This window comes from Falco rusticolus, chromosome 14 (assembly GCF_015220075.1).
Source record: "Falco rusticolus isolate bFalRus1 chromosome 14, bFalRus1.pri, whole genome shotgun sequence".
Classification (NCBI taxonomy): Eukaryota; Metazoa; Chordata; class Aves; order Falconiformes; family Falconidae; genus Falco; species Falco rusticolus.
Genome location: NC_051200.1, coordinates 22,069,870 through 22,075,869, shown reverse-complemented (window position 1 = coordinate 22,075,869; position 6,000 = coordinate 22,069,870).

Sequence of the window (6,000 nt, the reverse complement as noted above, 5' to 3'; positions counted from 1 at the left end):
TTGCCTCAAGATGGCAGGCAGGAGACTTGGATCCCAGCGGTGATGTTTCATGAGGTGTGTGATAAAAAACTCGACTGTCCCAAAATGTGCGTGGTGCTGGCACCACCCTACAGCCTTGTGTTAGCACCCCCAAACCCCTGAGCCAGCAACCCTGAAACCCATGAGCTAGCATCCCCCAAACCCTGGTGTTAACATCCCCGAACACCCATGCCAGCACCCCCAAACTCCAGTGTTAGCACCCCCACAACCTGATGATATCACCCCTAAAGCCCCGTGTCAGCACTCCCAAACCCTGCTGTTAGCACCCCCTAATCCCAGTGTCAGCACCCCCAAACTCCAGTGTTAGCACCCCCACAACCTGATGATATCACCCCTAAAGCCCCGTGTCAGCACTCCCAAACCCTGCTGTTAGCACCCCCTAATCCCAGTGTCAGCACCCCCAAACTCCAGTGTAACCACCCCCAAGCCCTGGTGTCAGCACCCCCACACCCCAATGTTAGCAGGCCCCTAACCCCAGTGCCCAGCAGCCCCACCCCAGCACCAGTACGCCCACCCCAGCGCCAGCACCCCCAGCCCCACGCCAGCCCCCCAGCAGCCCGGAGCGGTGCTGCCAGCCAGCTGTCACCAGCCCTGGCACCCACTGCCACCCCCAGCAGCGTTACGGAGCGGGATGGCAAGGGGCGAGCTGGAAGGACAGAGCTTGCAGAGAAGATGTGCTGGAGGCAGGAGTGTCCGAGGGGATCTTGGGCATTGCCGACCCACGGTTGTATGGACACGTGGAGCCGCTTCTGCCGCTGCTTCTCATTAGAGATGGAAAAAGCCATTACAGCAGCAGGGGTGCATGTCCCAGGGACAGCTGGCGGGCGGCTGCAGCCATCGGGCATTCCAGCGGCTGCACCATGCCCCTGCTTTTTGTTCCCCACTCTGCATGGGCGGCAAATAAATGGCAGCAGCAGCCTGTGCCTTTTGAGGGGGTCTCATTCAGCCCCACAACAAAACCGGAGCTTCGACTGCGGTGCAGATAACAGAAATGGCACACAAGGACCTGGCATGGGTGAAACACCCGTGGGCAAGAGGTGGAATCCATACGGCACACACCCCCCGGCGCAGGGGGATGGCAACAGCCTGGCTCTGTCCTCTCTGGGTGGCAGAGAGCAATGCTGACTGGCGCTGGAAGCCCCGAGACTGGCTGGCAATGAGCTTTACATCAAAAATAAAAATTACCTCAATGAAGCAACGAGCTTATTTAGTGGAGTAGTATTCAAGGTTGAATTCCTGGTTAGAAAGATTACTAAGAATTAAAATACAGGGATTTCAGCTTAAATGCGAGCAAATCTCTTCCCACTGACCTGCCTGCCACCTCCCCTCCCCAGAATATTATTTCTGCAGGAAAATAACTAAGAAGAATGATGTTGAGTCATTCAGACTGCTTACTTGTGACCATGCACAAATTGCTTTTGCTTCAGTCTAACCATATATACTTCTAATTTTTATTATCAGAAAAGCTGGTGTCCACCCCAGTGTGCCTGGCCAAGAGCCACCGGCTCGGGGACGCTCGGCGCAGCGCTCAGCTCCAGCACGGCTTCCCCCCGAGCTTCTGCCCCTGCAATACCGCCCGCTGTAAGGTGGTGGCATGTGGACGGGTGCACAGCGCTTTACATCAGCATTGTAGCATTTTTCTGTGTTTCCATAGTTTTGTTTATTGTTGCCAGTTCATTACAGAGATTTATCGCACTATAAAGTGTGCTCAGAAAGCCTTATGGGCTGCTGGCTAAAGCTGCAGGGTGAGCGTGTCGGAGGGCTCCGCGCGACCTCTACTGAAGTCAAAAGAGAGGAAAAATGTTTGCTGATCCCCTTGCATGGACCTCACTGTATTGCATGCCTTGTCCTTCCCTGCCACGAGCTGGGAAGGAGGACTTGTGAGATGCAGAGGAAAACTCCCTGATGTGTCGCTTCCCATTTGCAGCCGAAGTTCTCTTTTATGGTTTAAAGCACTGAGCATCTTTGGTTTCTCCTGTCACGAGCATTTTCTGCCCCCTGCCAGCAAACCCGGACCTGGGTGCTGGCCTTCCGCATCAAGCTGTGACAGGAAGAAGTCTTTGGAAGTGAACAGATGAATACTGGATCGGGGGACCCCGTTATTAGCCCCTGGAAGTATCCTTCACCCAGGCCCTGGTGCCCAGCGAAGGAGGCAGAGCTGCATGTCACTGGGCGGCTCGCGAGGAGAGTGTCAGAGAGATGCCACCGCTGGGAGCGGAGCCTGGTGCCCAGGCAGAACTCAGTGACATTTGCACAACTACTTCCCAAGGAAACAAATTGCACAAATATACAATTCCAGTTTACAGCTAAGAAAAAAATGACAAAATAAACATCTACTCTGCTTGAAGGACTCTTGGAAACCGTAGGTTGAGCAGGATGATGAGCGTTGGCTTCCTGGTGTCCAAAATCCTAACACAGAGCTCTGTGGGAGTCGATTTGGTTATGGAGGATGGAGGAATTGCTAACCCGCGCTCATCGCGTGTCTCCCTGCATTTGAAGATACTGCCTCGGAGTGTTATATTATTTGTTATTAATAACATCCATCGTATGCACCCAAACTGCATCTCATTTCATGTGTCCGACTGTTTGGGCATCGTGTGCCACAGACCATATGGGCCTTGTTTGAAAGCCCTCCGAATCGCAGGGGTCCATGTGCAACTGATAAAGGCCAATTTGGGGTGGATGGGAGGGGGGGGCACCGCTCTTCAGGCAAATCCAAGAAGGACGCCCTATATGTTTTCTAAGTGCTAAACCCAAGGGAAATTACTTCATCAAAACCCGATCCAGACCACAGTAATGAAGACTGTGATGTAGCCAGTGTTCAACCATGTTGACTTTACAGTACTGGAATTAATCCATCTGCATTGCAGCTCGGTGAAATCATTTCCAGCCCATAGCGGCTCCGGGGCTGACTTCATCCTTGCAGCCCCAGATGCAGAGCCCTCGGAGTCGGGGAAATTATGGAGAGGACCAAAAGGCTGTTCTCTGCGCACCGTGATGGCTGTCTGTCTTCATGGGGATGTCAAATTTGTTTTAGGGATGATCCGGACCCCACAGCTCCGCGAGGCTTTTTGGTGGCCATGCACAGCATTACGCTCATCTGCTCCCATTGCCGTGCTTCCCGCAGGGCTGGAGACAGGGGGATTTGCTGCTTTGCTCTCCCTCGATGAGATTATTCGATTTTAACCCCTATAAAAATCCCCGGTAATCTTACTGTGACCGTGGGTTATTCAGGGTGCAAATTCAGGCCGATGCTATCAGCTGTATCTCGTGCTTCCTTGGAAAGGTGCTGTGCAAGCACCGGGGCTTTCCCCACTGCAATAAGTTCCAGCTGCCATCCTCGCGGCGATCTTTTTATCTTTTAAAGATAGACACTCTGGATATTTTTGTGCTATTTGCACCAGAAAAATGGAAGCGATGAGATGCTCTCACTGTGCGTGCCCTCGTGGGAGCTTATCCCAGCTCATGGAGCATCTCCCTGGGATGTGTGCTCAGAGAAGCTGAGAAAAGCAGAAATTCCTCCAGGTCTGCACGTGCAGTCCACTGCCCACCCGTTTCACTTCCTTTTCCTTCATCCTGTACTTTTTTATTAACATTTTCTCAGTAAAAATGCAATTGCCTGTTTCTTGGTAGTTGCTACACAGCACAAGCACCTTTTGCTTCCCGTGAAAATAAGGAGTTTCTGCAAACACCACCACAAACCCCCTGATTTCGGTGAGGCTTCTTCAATCAAATAAAACCAAAACCCCAATGGGGCTGGATTCTGGCCCCCATGGAAGGCACTTGAAATCCCCAAGCTCTCCCTGTGCCCTGACTGCTGCAGGGGGTGTGATGCCCCGGGGACCCCCAGGAGCTTCCACCACTGGGGCTTGTCCAGCAAGAGGGTCCCCAAGTCAGGCAGCTCTTTGCCCAAGCCTGATGCACTGCTTATCCCTCTGCAACGTGGGAAATTAATGGAAATTCATGGATGCTCAGCTTTTTGAGAAGCTTCCTGAGCTGTTTAAACTCTCTGTGAAAGCAGGATTGGAAAACGTATACAAGGGGGAGCGCCTTAGCTAAGGGAGAGGGCTCTGGACACCGCTGCAGGCGGACAGCACGGTGGGTGCCGCGGTACACGGGCAGGCGATGCCACCTTCACCAGGTTGTCCGCAAGGCTACAGGGTTTAGGAAAAGTGCCAAACGTGAGTATATCCAAAAGGATTTATCAGTCCTTGTATTCTTGCTGGGCTTTTAGCTGTCTTACCTAACCCCTGTCATGTAATTTAATTAAGTTTGTTTAATTTATTTTTTTTTAAAATGCATGTGGGACTAGTAAACTTAATTAAAAAGAAACATTGTTAAGCAGCCTGATACAGCTATAATTTGATTTAAAGTACTGGATGATACCAACATTATAAATGTAAACTGATATGCCTTTTTTTTAAAAAAAGATCTGAATGGAATTTTAAAAACTTCTTCATTTGCAGTGGGCTTTTTGAGCTGGGGTTAATTGTGAACGCTTTCTTCCTCCTGTTCTGTTGCTGTAGGGCTTTTTTCAAGTGGGGCAAGAAATATTTCATCCTCAAACAAATTACTGCTGGATCGCTTGTGCTTTGTGTTCTGCATGCAAGCCAGGTTTCGATACCTTTGTTCGTGTAGTGCAAAATCCTGATTGCACAGAAATCACTGCCAGAGCTCCCATTGGTTTCAAAGGTCCTGGAACATTAGGGATAATTCACATTTGTTGCTGGAGTAATCTCCTGGATTTTGGAGGAGAAGCTTCCAGCCGGCACGAGACAAAGAGGTAGAAGTTGTCATCACAACCTGATTATAATGCTATTGTAAACGTGTTGCATGTAATGCAATGTGATATAACACATAATATTTATTGCATGATGAGCCTTGGATTCACATCTTTATCTGATGCTTTTTGCTATTTAAATCTGAGCAAGTCCATCTCCCTGCATCCAGCAGCCCTCAGAAACAGATGCTGGATTCAGCGGATTCTTCAGACAATTTGTGTATCCCACAGCGTAAAGGCTGAGTATCCTGTATTACCCCTACCAAACCCGCCCGCCATCTCCCTGCTGGGGTTGGGCTGTGCAGTGGCCAGAGATTCACTCTGTAAGAGAGGGAAAATACTTAGGAAGGCTGAAAGCTCCCCTAGTGTCAAGGCAGGCACTGCCAGGGTTGGGAACTGGTTTCTTTTGCTGCCTCCAAAAGGCATCCAAAGGATGGAGCTGGGTGTAAGGGCTGATGCTGAACAGCACTGACTTTCCTCCCCGCCCACCAGCCGTCTGCAAAATTATTTCCTAATTCAATATGAGAGCGAAAAGGCTTTTTTCCCAGCAAGGTTACCTTGTATGAGCTGCTGCTTTTAACCTTTTCTCTGAATTATTTGCGGAAACATCCAAGACAGGCCAGGAGATGGCTGGGTGGTGGGAGACACAGCTAAGGGAACCCCCCTCCCTTAATGATACACCATCGCTGGACCTGGTTATTGGCTTTGCCATTTGCATCAATCCAAAGCTGGACCGATCTACGTGTGCAAGGGCTGCACCAGCACAACCGTTTTTGTGCAAGTTTTGCACAAGCTGCACCCAAACCCAAACCCACCGAAGGCAAATAATTGAACAAATGGTAAACAGTGGGACTATTGTTAAGTATATTTTTCAGTTTGTTTTCATAAGCTGTGGTGTAACTGTTGTGATGACATGAGGCAGTAGACTCACAGGCAGACTCAAGTCGATCCCCCTCACTTTAGTTTTAAAAATTAATACATATAAAACTCTTAATTGAAAAGATTGAGGTTGTTCTACTTTCCCCTTGAATTTTTTGCCAGTTTATTTTGCCTTTAATAATAAAACCCAACCGTATTTTCCCCTCCTTGCTTTTAAACCTGCAGCAGAAGGGGAGGAGGGCCTGGCTGACAGACAGAGAGGAAAAGCCAAGATGCATGAGAAGGGAAACAAACCACTGAAA